This window comes from Mastomys coucha, unplaced genomic scaffold (assembly GCF_008632895.1).
Source record: "Mastomys coucha isolate ucsf_1 unplaced genomic scaffold, UCSF_Mcou_1 pScaffold22, whole genome shotgun sequence".
NCBI lineage: Eukaryota > Metazoa > Chordata > Mammalia > Rodentia > Muridae > Mastomys > Mastomys coucha.
Window position 1 is genome coordinate 97,049,015 of NW_022196905.1, and position 11,414 is coordinate 97,060,428.

Below are 11,414 nucleotides of genomic sequence, written 5' to 3' on the forward strand. Positions count from 1 at the left end.
TCCTGAGAGGTGGTCCAGGTTCCTACTTCCTCCTGAGAGGTGGTCCAGGTTCCCACTTCCTCCTGAGAATGTGCTACCTCTTGAGGTTTTGAACTTAGTCATTTTGACTAGGTTAAGGTAGAAACTAAGAATGGTTTTGCTTAGACACTGAAAAAGCTTCTGATAAAATCTAACACCCCTACTTGTTAAAAGTATTAGAGAAATCAGAGCTATAGGGCATATACTTAAACATAATCAAAGAACTATAAAGCAAGCTAATAACCAATATCAAGCTAAATGGGGAGAAGCTTAAAGCAATGCTACTAAAATCAGGGACAAGACAAATCTGCCCACTCTCTCCTTCATTTAGCCAATATAGTACTTGAAATTCTAGCCAGATCAATAATTAAGTCAAGAAAACATTAGCCTTTCCTTATCCAAATGAAAACTGGGCAGGGAAAGTAATAAGGGAATCAACACCCTTTACAGTACACACTAATAATATAAAATATCCTGGTGTTACTCTAATCAAGCAAGTGGCAAGAACTTCAAGTCTGTGGGGCAGTGTTAGGCAGTGGTCTGCTCAGGTAACTTAGGCTCAGTCAAGTAATTGGCTTTGAGCTCTGGAGCCTTCGTGGGCAGTTTTCTGCTTGCAGGGGGCAGAAGGAGCTTAAAAGCAGAAGTGTTTAGGGATAAGCAAAGATTTAAGAATATTGAGTATTAAATTGTCACAAATGCATGTACCTCTGTGTCAGGGATTTGATATCTGTTTCCAAGACATTCCATTAAGACAGAATACATGGAATCTATGCCTTGACAAGTAGTACCATCTCAGTTACAGCCCCATGAGCCCTATACTACAGAGCTGCCAGTCTTAGTCTTACACCACTGAGATACTACAAAAAGTATAGACTTTGAGCTTTTGGTGTGTATATATCTAAAACTTTCTATAAAGAAATAGAGTATAAGAAACCAGATTTTATTCATATACTTGTACTACGGTTGCTAAGTTTAGTGAGAGAGGAAGCTCATAATGGTTAAGAAAGTTTTAGAATAATCTTAATCCAAATATCATATATCTGTGAAGAACAAAAATTCATACTGTATGAGTGCAGTGTGGATATATATTATTTTTTATTCTTCCTTTCATAGGCATATTATAAGGGACACATAGAGTTGCATATTTCTTTGTAAATGTATTTCTATCTAGCATTTATTTATCTGCTACGCACACTCGTCTACTCCAGTCACATCCAAAATATCGGGGATAAAATCCTGATAAAGGATAAGAGGCTATAAGACCCCAAAAGGAGTTCTGTGCCTCCTGGATTTCAGACTAGTCGCTGGTATCCTCTAACTCAGACATGTTCCAGATTAGTCTTTCCAATCGTCAACACGGCCTCATAATTAGACATAAAGGTACCCCAAGAAATGATTTGTAAATGGTTAAGATTGGGCATTGTCTCCTGGCCGACACAATGTTTCCAACTATCCTAGTTTAATGTTTTATGTACTAGAGAGTAATTGAAGGGTTTCCCTCATTCTACGACGTCAGCTAAAAGTGTTAGGTTGGGATTCCCCTCTGCCTGCCTCCAGCAAGAACCAGAGAATTAGCATAAGAATACCTCAACAGGGAGGGCTCCACCCCTCTTCCTCCTGCTTCACACCTAGCTACCAAACTCTGCTGACCTGGGTGTGGGGGTCCCTTGCCTACGTGACTTCAGTCTAGCACTAGGACTGGGAGAAGAAGAAGGACTTAGACTTGCATTCAGGACTAACACTAGAACTAAGATGGGCTAGGACTCAGATTCATGCATCCACATTCTCCCGGGCCCAGAGCGCTTGGGCCTGGGGGATACAGCACCAGTTCAGAGGAGATAGCTGCTGCTTTAGAGCCAGTATGTTTCAGATAGCCTCAGATGTACCTCAACTATTGAACTGCCAGATTTACCATCTCTCTTTTACAATGACTGTGAAAGTCTGATGCCATTTCTAAGAAATACATTTAGATCTTATACTTCATGTGTTGTCTCTGCCGTCATTTCTTCGCCTACGCCTTGTTGACCTGACTAGGACCCCCATTTCTCCCGCGGATTGAGGGAGGCCCAGATTGGCCGGCCTGCGGCATTTGTCTATCATCTATCTACTTATCTATCTATCTATCTATCTATCTATCTATCTATCTATCTATCATATCTCAATGTGTTCTTGATGTTTTAGTTAAAGCAACCATGTAAATAAGCATAACCTCAAAAGTAGTGAATATTAAATTATCACAAATGCATGTACCTCTGTGTCAGGGATTTGATTTGTGTTTGAAAGGCATTCCATTAAGACAATATACATGGAAACCGTACCTTGACAAGTAGTGCCATCTCAGTTACAGCCCCATGAGCCCTATGCTGCAGAGCTGCCAGTCTGTTTAGTCCCCTGTGCCTAAGGGATAATGACAGAAACACTGTACCCTCTCTATCCCCGGACAACTAAAAGGTGTATAGTTATCCCCACTTAGAGTGAATTTTTAGAACCTGATACAAATATATAGATAGTTGATTTTCCCACTTTATTGGGAATACATCAACAAACTGTCACAGCAGAAAATACTTATGAGCATAAGTAATATGGAAAGTTTCTGTTTTTCCTGGTTCACTTTGCAAATTTCCTAAAGTGAATCACACTGTAGGAAAATTTATGAATGTAGTTTTTTGGTAAAGCTTTGAGTCCTTGCAAGTTTTGTTAAATTTATGAAAAATCCCACATAGGAAAACCATGCTATGCGTGTGATCTATGAAATAAGTGCTCATACCATCATAGGTATGTTTAGAGATATAAAGTTACCCATAATGAAGGAGAACAACATAGATGTAAACAAATTTACAACCCCTCATCATATAACATTCCTCTTTACATGTAGACAACACTGTAAAATAGGTTCATACCAGTGAAATAATTCATTAGAGTGGGGTAAGACTTTCACATGTTCCAATACATACATGGGCATGAAAGAATTCATATTGTAGAGAAATTATGAATATATGCAAAGTCATAAAGATTTTATATGTCACAGTCAGCTTCAAAGAGACAAATTCCATCATACAGGAGAGAAATTCTCTGAATATGTGCAATATGATAAAATGTTTTCAAGTTACAATCATCTTCAGATACATGAAAGAACAGTTATTGAAGACGTTGTATATTATAGTGGTCTTGAAATACATAAGAGAACACATACAGTAGAGAAACCCTATGATTGTAAACATGGTAAAGCTTTTGCATGCCATGACCATCTGAAAATCTATAAAACAATACATACTGGAGAGAAGCCTTATGAATGTAATCAATGAGGTAAAGCCTTTACATGTCATAGTGATCTTCAAAGCCATAGAAGAACACATATGGAGAGAAGCCATATAAATGTAACCAATGGGGTAAAGCCTTTGCATGTCATATCAATCTTCAAAGTCATAAGAAAATATATACTGGAGAGAAACTCTATGAATGTAATCAGTATGGTAACGCCTTTGCTCATTATAGTTTTCTTCAAAACTGTAAAAGAACACATACTGGAGAAAGGGCAAATAAAGGTAACCAATGTGGTAAAGTCTTTGCAAAGAACAGTTATCTTCAAAGTCATAAAAGAACACATAGAAGCCTTATGAATGTAATGAATGTGGTAAAGCCTTTACTCATCCCAATCATCTTTCAAGGTATAAAAGAACACATACTGTAGAGAAGCCCTATGAATGTAGTCATTATGGTAAAGCCATAAAAGAACACATACTGGATTGAAGACCCAGAAATGAACCCACAAACCTGTGGCCACTTGATCTTTGACAAAGGAACTAAAACCAGTGGAAAAAAGACAGCATTTTCAACAAATGGTGCTGGTTCAACTGACAGTTAGCATGTAGAAGAAGGCAAATTGATCCATTCTTATCTCCTTGTACAAAGTTCAAGTCCAAGAGGATCAAGGACCTCCACATAAAACCAGATACACTCAAACCAATAGAAAAGAAAGTGGGGAAGAGCCTCGAGCACATAGGCACAGGGGAAAATTTCCTGAACAGAACACTAATAGCTTATGCTCTAAGATCAAGAATCAACAAATCGGACCTCATAAAATTGCAAAGCTTCTGTAAGGCAAAACACTGTCAATAGGACAAAACGGCAACCAACAAATTGGGAAAAGATCTTTACTAATCCTATATCTGATAGAGGGCTAATATCCAATATATACAAAGAACTCAAGAAGTTAGACTCCAGAGAAACAAATAACCCTATTAAAAAATGGGGTACAGAGCTAAACAAAGAATTCTCAACTGACAAATTCAGAAAGGCTGAGAAGCACCTAAAGAAATGTCCAACATCCTTAGTCATCAGGGAAATGCAAATCAAAACAACCCTGAGATTCCACCTCACACCAGTCAGAATGACTAGGATAGAAAACTCAGGTGACAGCAGATGCTGGTGAGGTTTTGGAGAAAGAGGAACACTCCTTCATTGCTGGTAGAATTGCGAGCTGGTACAACCACTCTGGAAATCAGTTTGGTGGTTCCTCCAGAAATTGGACATAGTATTACCAGAGGACCCAGCTATACCACTCCTGGGCATATAGCCAGAAGATGCTCCAACATACTTTACTATGTTCATGGCAGCCTTATTTATAATATCCAGAAACTGGAAACAACCCAGATGTCCATCAACAGAGGAATGGATATAGAAAATGTGGTACATCTACACAATGGAATACTACTCAGCTATTAAAAACAATGAATTTATGAAATTGTTGGGGAAATGGATGGACCTGGATGTTGGGAGCCGTGAATCTTGAGAGGCATTCGCCATGGCAAGATGGCGCCTACTTCCGCTGTTAACTCCTAGTGGACAACTGTTTGCGCATGTGCGTAGACAACTATTGGCGCATGTGTGTAGAGTGAAAGGACGCCATGTCACAGCCCATCCCGGGGCGTTACGTAGGGTAATGAGCGAACAGCCAATCATGAGCAGACACACCATGCTGTGGGCAGATACACGCACTGTGGTGTATATAAGCAGTGCGGATTTTGGGTTCGACCCCTTTTTCACCATGGATGGAGACAATAAAACAGTTGCTGCAGAAGGAACCTAGAGTGTCCGCGTGTCTTCTTTCCGGCGAGAGGACCACGCGGGCTACACCTGGAGAATATCATCCTGAGTGAGGTAACCCAATCACAAAAGAACACACATGGTATGAATTCTCTGATAAATGGATATGAGCCTAGAAGATTGGAATACACAAAGTACATACCACAAACCATAAGAAACTCAAGAAGAAGGAAGTCCAAAATGAGGAAACTTCATTCCTTCTTAAAAAGGGAAACAAAATACCCATGGAAGGAGTTGTAGAGGCTAACTTTGGAGCAGAGACTAAAGGAAGGACAATTCAGAGATTGCTCCAACTGGGAATCCTACCCATATTCAGTCACCAAATCTAGACACTATTGTGGGTGCCACCAAGTGCTGGATGACAAGAGCTTGAGATAGCTGTCTCCTGAGAGGTTCTAACAGTACCTGACTAATACAGAAGTAGAGGCTCACAGCCAACCATTGGACTGAGTACAGGCTCTCCAATGAAGGACCTAGAGAAAGGACCCAAGGAGCTGAAGGGTTTGCAGCCCCTTAGCATGAACAACAATATGAACTAACTAGTACCCTCAGAGCTCCCAGGGACTAAACTCCAACCAAAGAATACACATGGGGGGACTCATGGCTCCAGCAGCATGTGTATAACAGAGGATGGTCAAGTCCGTCATCAATGGGAGGGGAGGACCTTGGCCCTGTGAAGGTTCTATGCCCCAGTGTAGGGGAATTCCAGGGCCAGGAAGTGGGAGAGGGTGGAGTGGTGAGCAGGGGGAAGAGGGAGGGAACAAGGAATTGTTTTAGTTTTAGTTTTTATTTTCTTTTTCTTTTTTCTTTTGGAGGGGAACTTGAGAAAAGAGATATTGTAAATAAAGAAACATCTAATAATAAGAAGAACACATACTGGAGAGAACCCCTTTGAATGTAACCAATGTGGTAAAACCTTTGCTCATCACATTGATTTTCAAAAGAATAAAAGAAGGCATAATAGGGAGAATCCTTATGAATGTAAGCAATGTTGTAAACCCTGTTTACAAAACAGTGATCTTCAAAAGCATAAAACAACACATACTGGAGAGAAGCCCTATGAATGTAGACAATATGATAAAGACTTTACACATCATAATAAATTTCCCAGTCATAAAAGTACATGTATTTGAGAGAAACCCTCTGAAGTCAATCAATGTGGTAAATACTTATATGCGAGAGTCATAGACATAGAAAAACACATACTGGAAAGAAACCCTATGAATGTAATCAACTTCATTAAGCCTTTGTATAACATAGTCACCTTTTGATGCATGAAAGGAGTTTTACTGGAGAGATATAATGTGTGTGTGTGTGTGTGTGTGTGTTTGTATGTGTGTGTATGTGTGTGTGTGTGCATGTGTTTGTGTGTGTGTGTGTATGACTCTTTTGTCTGATCTAGTGATTCTTTTTCTCCTACTTAATGCCCATGTATAACTTTTATATGAGGATTTGCGCCTATTGTTATTGTCACATGTTACTTGCCGTTCGGTTGATATCCCCATGAGTCCTGCTCTTCTTTGAAAGGAAATGGCACAGGAGTGGATCTAGGGGTCATTGAAGGTTCAGAAGGTCTTGGAGAAGTGGAGGGAAGGGAAATTAACCCAGGAATAAACCCTTCATATTCTAATATTTCCTCCTTGAAACATTTGCATGTGCAATTGTAGGACAGAACTTGTGGTGGACAAGTATTAACTAGTTTAATTGGAGGCCCATGACCAAAGGAGAAGTCTTTATCTGACACTATCTCATTGACCAGAAACTGGAAGCAAGATAGACCAGAGTTATACTTTAGAACCAAACTTGAATGTCCTCCAAAAACCCCTCCCCCAATCAAAACCAACCTCCGTACTGATGTTCTGCTCTATTCATAGATTTGCCTATTCCAATTGAACTAGAAAGACTGACTTGAGCAAGTGATGGGAGTAGTTGAAGAGATCCTCACCTAAACTCTAGACAGAGAGAATGCAGGTTTGTAGTCTCTATTGCTTTCCTCACCTAGGAGCTTAGGGAACCCCAGAGAAGAGGGACAGTAGGAATTGTGGAAACCAGAGGTGTCAATGACAAAAGGAGAACACACCCAACACAATGTTCTGAGCTGGACTCTTGGGATTTCCCAAATATTGAACTATGATCTTGGAGCCTGTATGAGTTTACACTAGATATTCTGAATTTCTGTTATGGTTGTTGGCTGGTGGTTTTCTTTGTGGGAATGGTTGAGGATGCTTGGTTGCTTTTGCCTGCTCTGTGGACTCTTGCCCTCTTATTTGATGTCCTCTCCAAGTCTTGATATGAGGGTTTGTGACTATTCTTTTTGTATCTTTCCTTACATTCTCCTTTATGCCTATTCTTTTCTTGGGGAGATGTAAGACATTAGTTTTAGGTAAGAGGTGAGTAGTGAAGGAGGTATAGAGGGAGGGTTAGCTTTAGTTAGAATGCATTTTATTAGATAAGAATAAATAAACAGACAAAGAATGAAAAGTGACAAAACCTTAGAGAGAGGTTTTAAAATACAAAGCAGATAAAATTTAGATCTAAGAGATTTGAGCATCATTTGTTTGTGCATTTGTATGGTTGGATTCCATATGATAGAATCTGAAAATCTACTCTGCTGATCTTTGGGCATTAATTGAACTGTAATTAGGCCAAGTATTTTGTACAGAGAATGTGGGGTTTTAGGATAATCTGATTCCAAGTAGGAATGGCCCATGAGGACATAAAGGGGGAGACAAAGAATTCAGCTGTGCGAAGTATGTTAAGAAAGGGTGGAAGTAAAAGTTTGGGATGAGGTAAAGAAGCTTCTATCCATCAATGTGATGGAGCTTCTACAAGGGGGATGAGAGGGAACAGGGAGGATTCCCACATCACTGAAGCCCAAGAAGGCATTGAGAATTTGGGGCACATAGCAGACAATTTCTAGTAAGACATTTGGAGCACAGAGTTGCAATATTTAGTCCCAGAAGCAAATGAGGATATATTAGGTAACACTGAGGAGAAGAAGAAGGGAAGAAAAGAAAGGGTCACGTGCCCCAAAGGTCAGAAGGAAGCTTGAGGACTGCAGCTCCTTGAAGGAAGCAAAAAGAAGCCCCAGGAAGGAGCTGGGGAAAATGTTTCAGAAATATAAATGTCATGATGGCTAGAATTTGTATCTGGGCAACCCCAAGAAGCATAAGGGCCTTGTAAGAGAGAAATGCTCTACTTCACAGAGGAAAGTCTTCTCTATTCATGTATAATAGGCAGAAATACAGGGGATGCTGGTCTAGCAATGTGGCCTTTGGAATACTAGTTGGTAAAGTAGGAAGTTCTGAATTGTCATTTAACAGTAGACAGGGAGAGAGTAGCAGTCAGAGCAGGAAGAGGAGAAATCTATTGAAAAGATGGACTGGAAGGAGCTTCTGTGAAAGAAGAGATTATCAATACATGGAGACAGGTAGCTAACTGTCTTAGTTATCCCTTTGTTGTTGCCCCCAGAGTGTAGCAGGATACAGAAACCAGAAAGACTCTGAGTTGCTTGATGTGTTCCCAAGAAGTTGAGCAGTGTTCAACCCACAGCTATGCAGAATACTTGTGGTCTGTAGTTTGGGAATGAAGAAGTTAGAAAGTAATTTCAGAGAGAGGGGGAGAAGAGTAAACATGGGAACACAGAGCCATGGGAACCCATGTGCTTCTCAGAAGCAGAAAAGCTGGGGATCCAGAAGCAAATCTCACTGGCCAAAAAAGTTTAGGGAAGTGGTGGGCATGAGACGTGCTTAGAAGAGCCAGGATTTTATTACAGCACTACCAGCCAACATCTTCTGATTATAAAGTAGTTAGCCATTTGTCTTGAGTTTCTTTGAGATTTCACAGCATAGAAATAATGAGCAAGTGTTTGTGAACCATTTCATTCTACTTTGCGATATGTAAGTTAATCATCTTCCTATAATTTTTCCTTTGTAATTTCTTAAATGATTTCTCTGCTTTCATTGACAATACTGTGCTTATTTGGAAAATAGAGTATTCTATTATGTAGTATGAACTTAACTTATCATTGATATTATTTCCTTATATATTATTTCTCTAATTATTTCTTTATTTGTATTTTGTGTCTGTGGATATTTTGCTTGCATGCATGTACATCTGTGAACTCTATGACAGAGGAGGTTGCAGATCAACTAGAACTAGTGTTGTAGAATGTCATGAGCTACCCTGTGTGTACTGTAACTGAGGCAGTGTCCTCTGCCGAAGTGGTTATCATGGTTAATCTCTGATCTATCACTTTGAATAATAGAACATACACAGTGTAGAAGAAGAAATCCTGTGAAATAATGTATTAGATAGGTATTTTTAGATACATGACCTAAAATTGCCTAGATTCACACTGTGCTCTGAGCCCTCCAGAGTTTTTTATATTGTGATGAAGTCTGGGTAAATGGATACTATCCAAATTCCTTGTAGTCTTAAAAATCCCACTCAAGAAAGAGTTTGTTTTCATAATTTATTTAGATAATGTGTCTTTTATTCATAGATGATGAAACTGTTTATCCCTTGTTCCTCAAGGAGCACCACTGGCCATCCAGTGATATTGGATATTATGTTCATTAGATATTATGTATGCTGTTCCTAACATACCTTTGGTATCAATCTCAAAATAACACATTTGCACATAGATTTCTTCTTGCAATACTTTCATTATGTTAATGGCAATATTTCTCTCAATATTTGTTTTTCAATTGATTTCTCATTGTTTTTGTTGGTAATCTCATTCACATATTGTAAAACTATTTTTATCAAGGTCAACTTCCTCTTGGTGAATATTATTCTTGTTTTTTTCTGTATACTTAACTTACCCTACAGGTCTATGTTTTCTAAAGTTGTATATACATATAGTACATTCATGCCTTAGTACATTATTATTTTTTTAAGATTTATTTATTTATTTTATGTATATGAGTACACACTATAGCTGTACAGATAGTTGTGAGTCTTCATATGGTTGTTGGGAATTGGCTTGTAGTACCTCTGCTCGCTCCGGTAAACCCCACTAGCTCAGTCCCTGCTTGCTCTGGCCCAAAGATTTATTTATTATTATAAATAAGTAAATGTAGCTGTCTTTAGACACACCAGAAGAGGGCATCATATCTCATTACAGGTGGTTGTGGGCCACCATGTGGTTGCTGAGATTTAAACTCAGGAAGAGCAGTCAGTGTTCTTCCCTACTGAGCCATCTCACTAGCCCTATTCTTTCTTTTTTACATTTTGTGTTTTTCTTATATATTTTTATGTGCATTGTTCCAGTTTCTGTATACTGTAACATGTAGAATTATATATGTTATTTTGCTTACTGTATGACAGTACATGTTGCTATCATTGTGTGTGTTTATCTATATGTTTGTGTATGTGTGTATGTGTGTGAAATATGATGTAGGAACTCTACTTCTCTTTCTAGAGGAACAAACATTTTCATTTAAATTGTAACTTTGTTTTCCTCTAAGTGATTTGATGAGAAGGAAAGCAATTTAATGTGTCAAACTTTGTTTTTTTATACAGGAAGTAGCACACATCTAATATCCACCAATCACATATGTCCAAATTAAAAATGTGATAAAAGTATTTTATCAATCACAATATGTTAATAACATTTTATGTTGCAATTATATAATTTGTAAACAATAGAATATTTAGAAACTCCCAGACAACATGAAAGCAAGAGGCTTTCAGGACCCAACAGGGATGACATTAGCTAAAATAGTCTGCAATTGGGAGAGAGAACCTATAGAGACCATATCCAGAGGTTAGGAATGGCCCTCATTGAGGGATGGGGCCACCTATCCTTCTCAAAAATCTTGACCCAGAATTGCTACTATTTAAAGGAAATATAGGGGCAAAGAGTGGAGCAGAGACTGAAGAGACTGCCCCATCTGGCGATCCATCCCATATGCAGCCACCAAAAACAGTCACTATTGCTTATGGCAAGAAGTGCTTGCTAACAGGAGCCTGATATGGATGTCTGAGAGGCTCTGCCAGAGACTTACCAATACAGATGCGGATGCTTGCAGCCAACCATTGGACTGAGTACAGGGATCCCAATGGTGGAGTTAGGGGAAGGACTGAAGAAGTTAAAGGGGTTTGCAACCCAACAGAAAGAAAAACAATATCAACCAACCAGATGGCCTTGAGCTCCCAACCAAAGAATACATGTGGAGGGACCCATGGCTACAGCTGCATATATAGGAGAAGATGTCCTTATCTGGGGTGGTGGTGGGAGAGAGAGAGAGAGAGAGAGAGAGAGAGAGAGAGAGAGAGAGAGAGAG

The 11,414-nt window shown here is 39.1% G+C and overlaps 1 pseudogene; it reads left to right on the plus strand.

The window, feature by feature from the left end:
* Positions 1-3,768, plus strand: part of LOC116104610 — a 44,222-nt pseudogene extending 40,454 nt beyond the window's left edge.
* Positions 3,769-11,414: the final 7,646 nt, after the last annotated feature.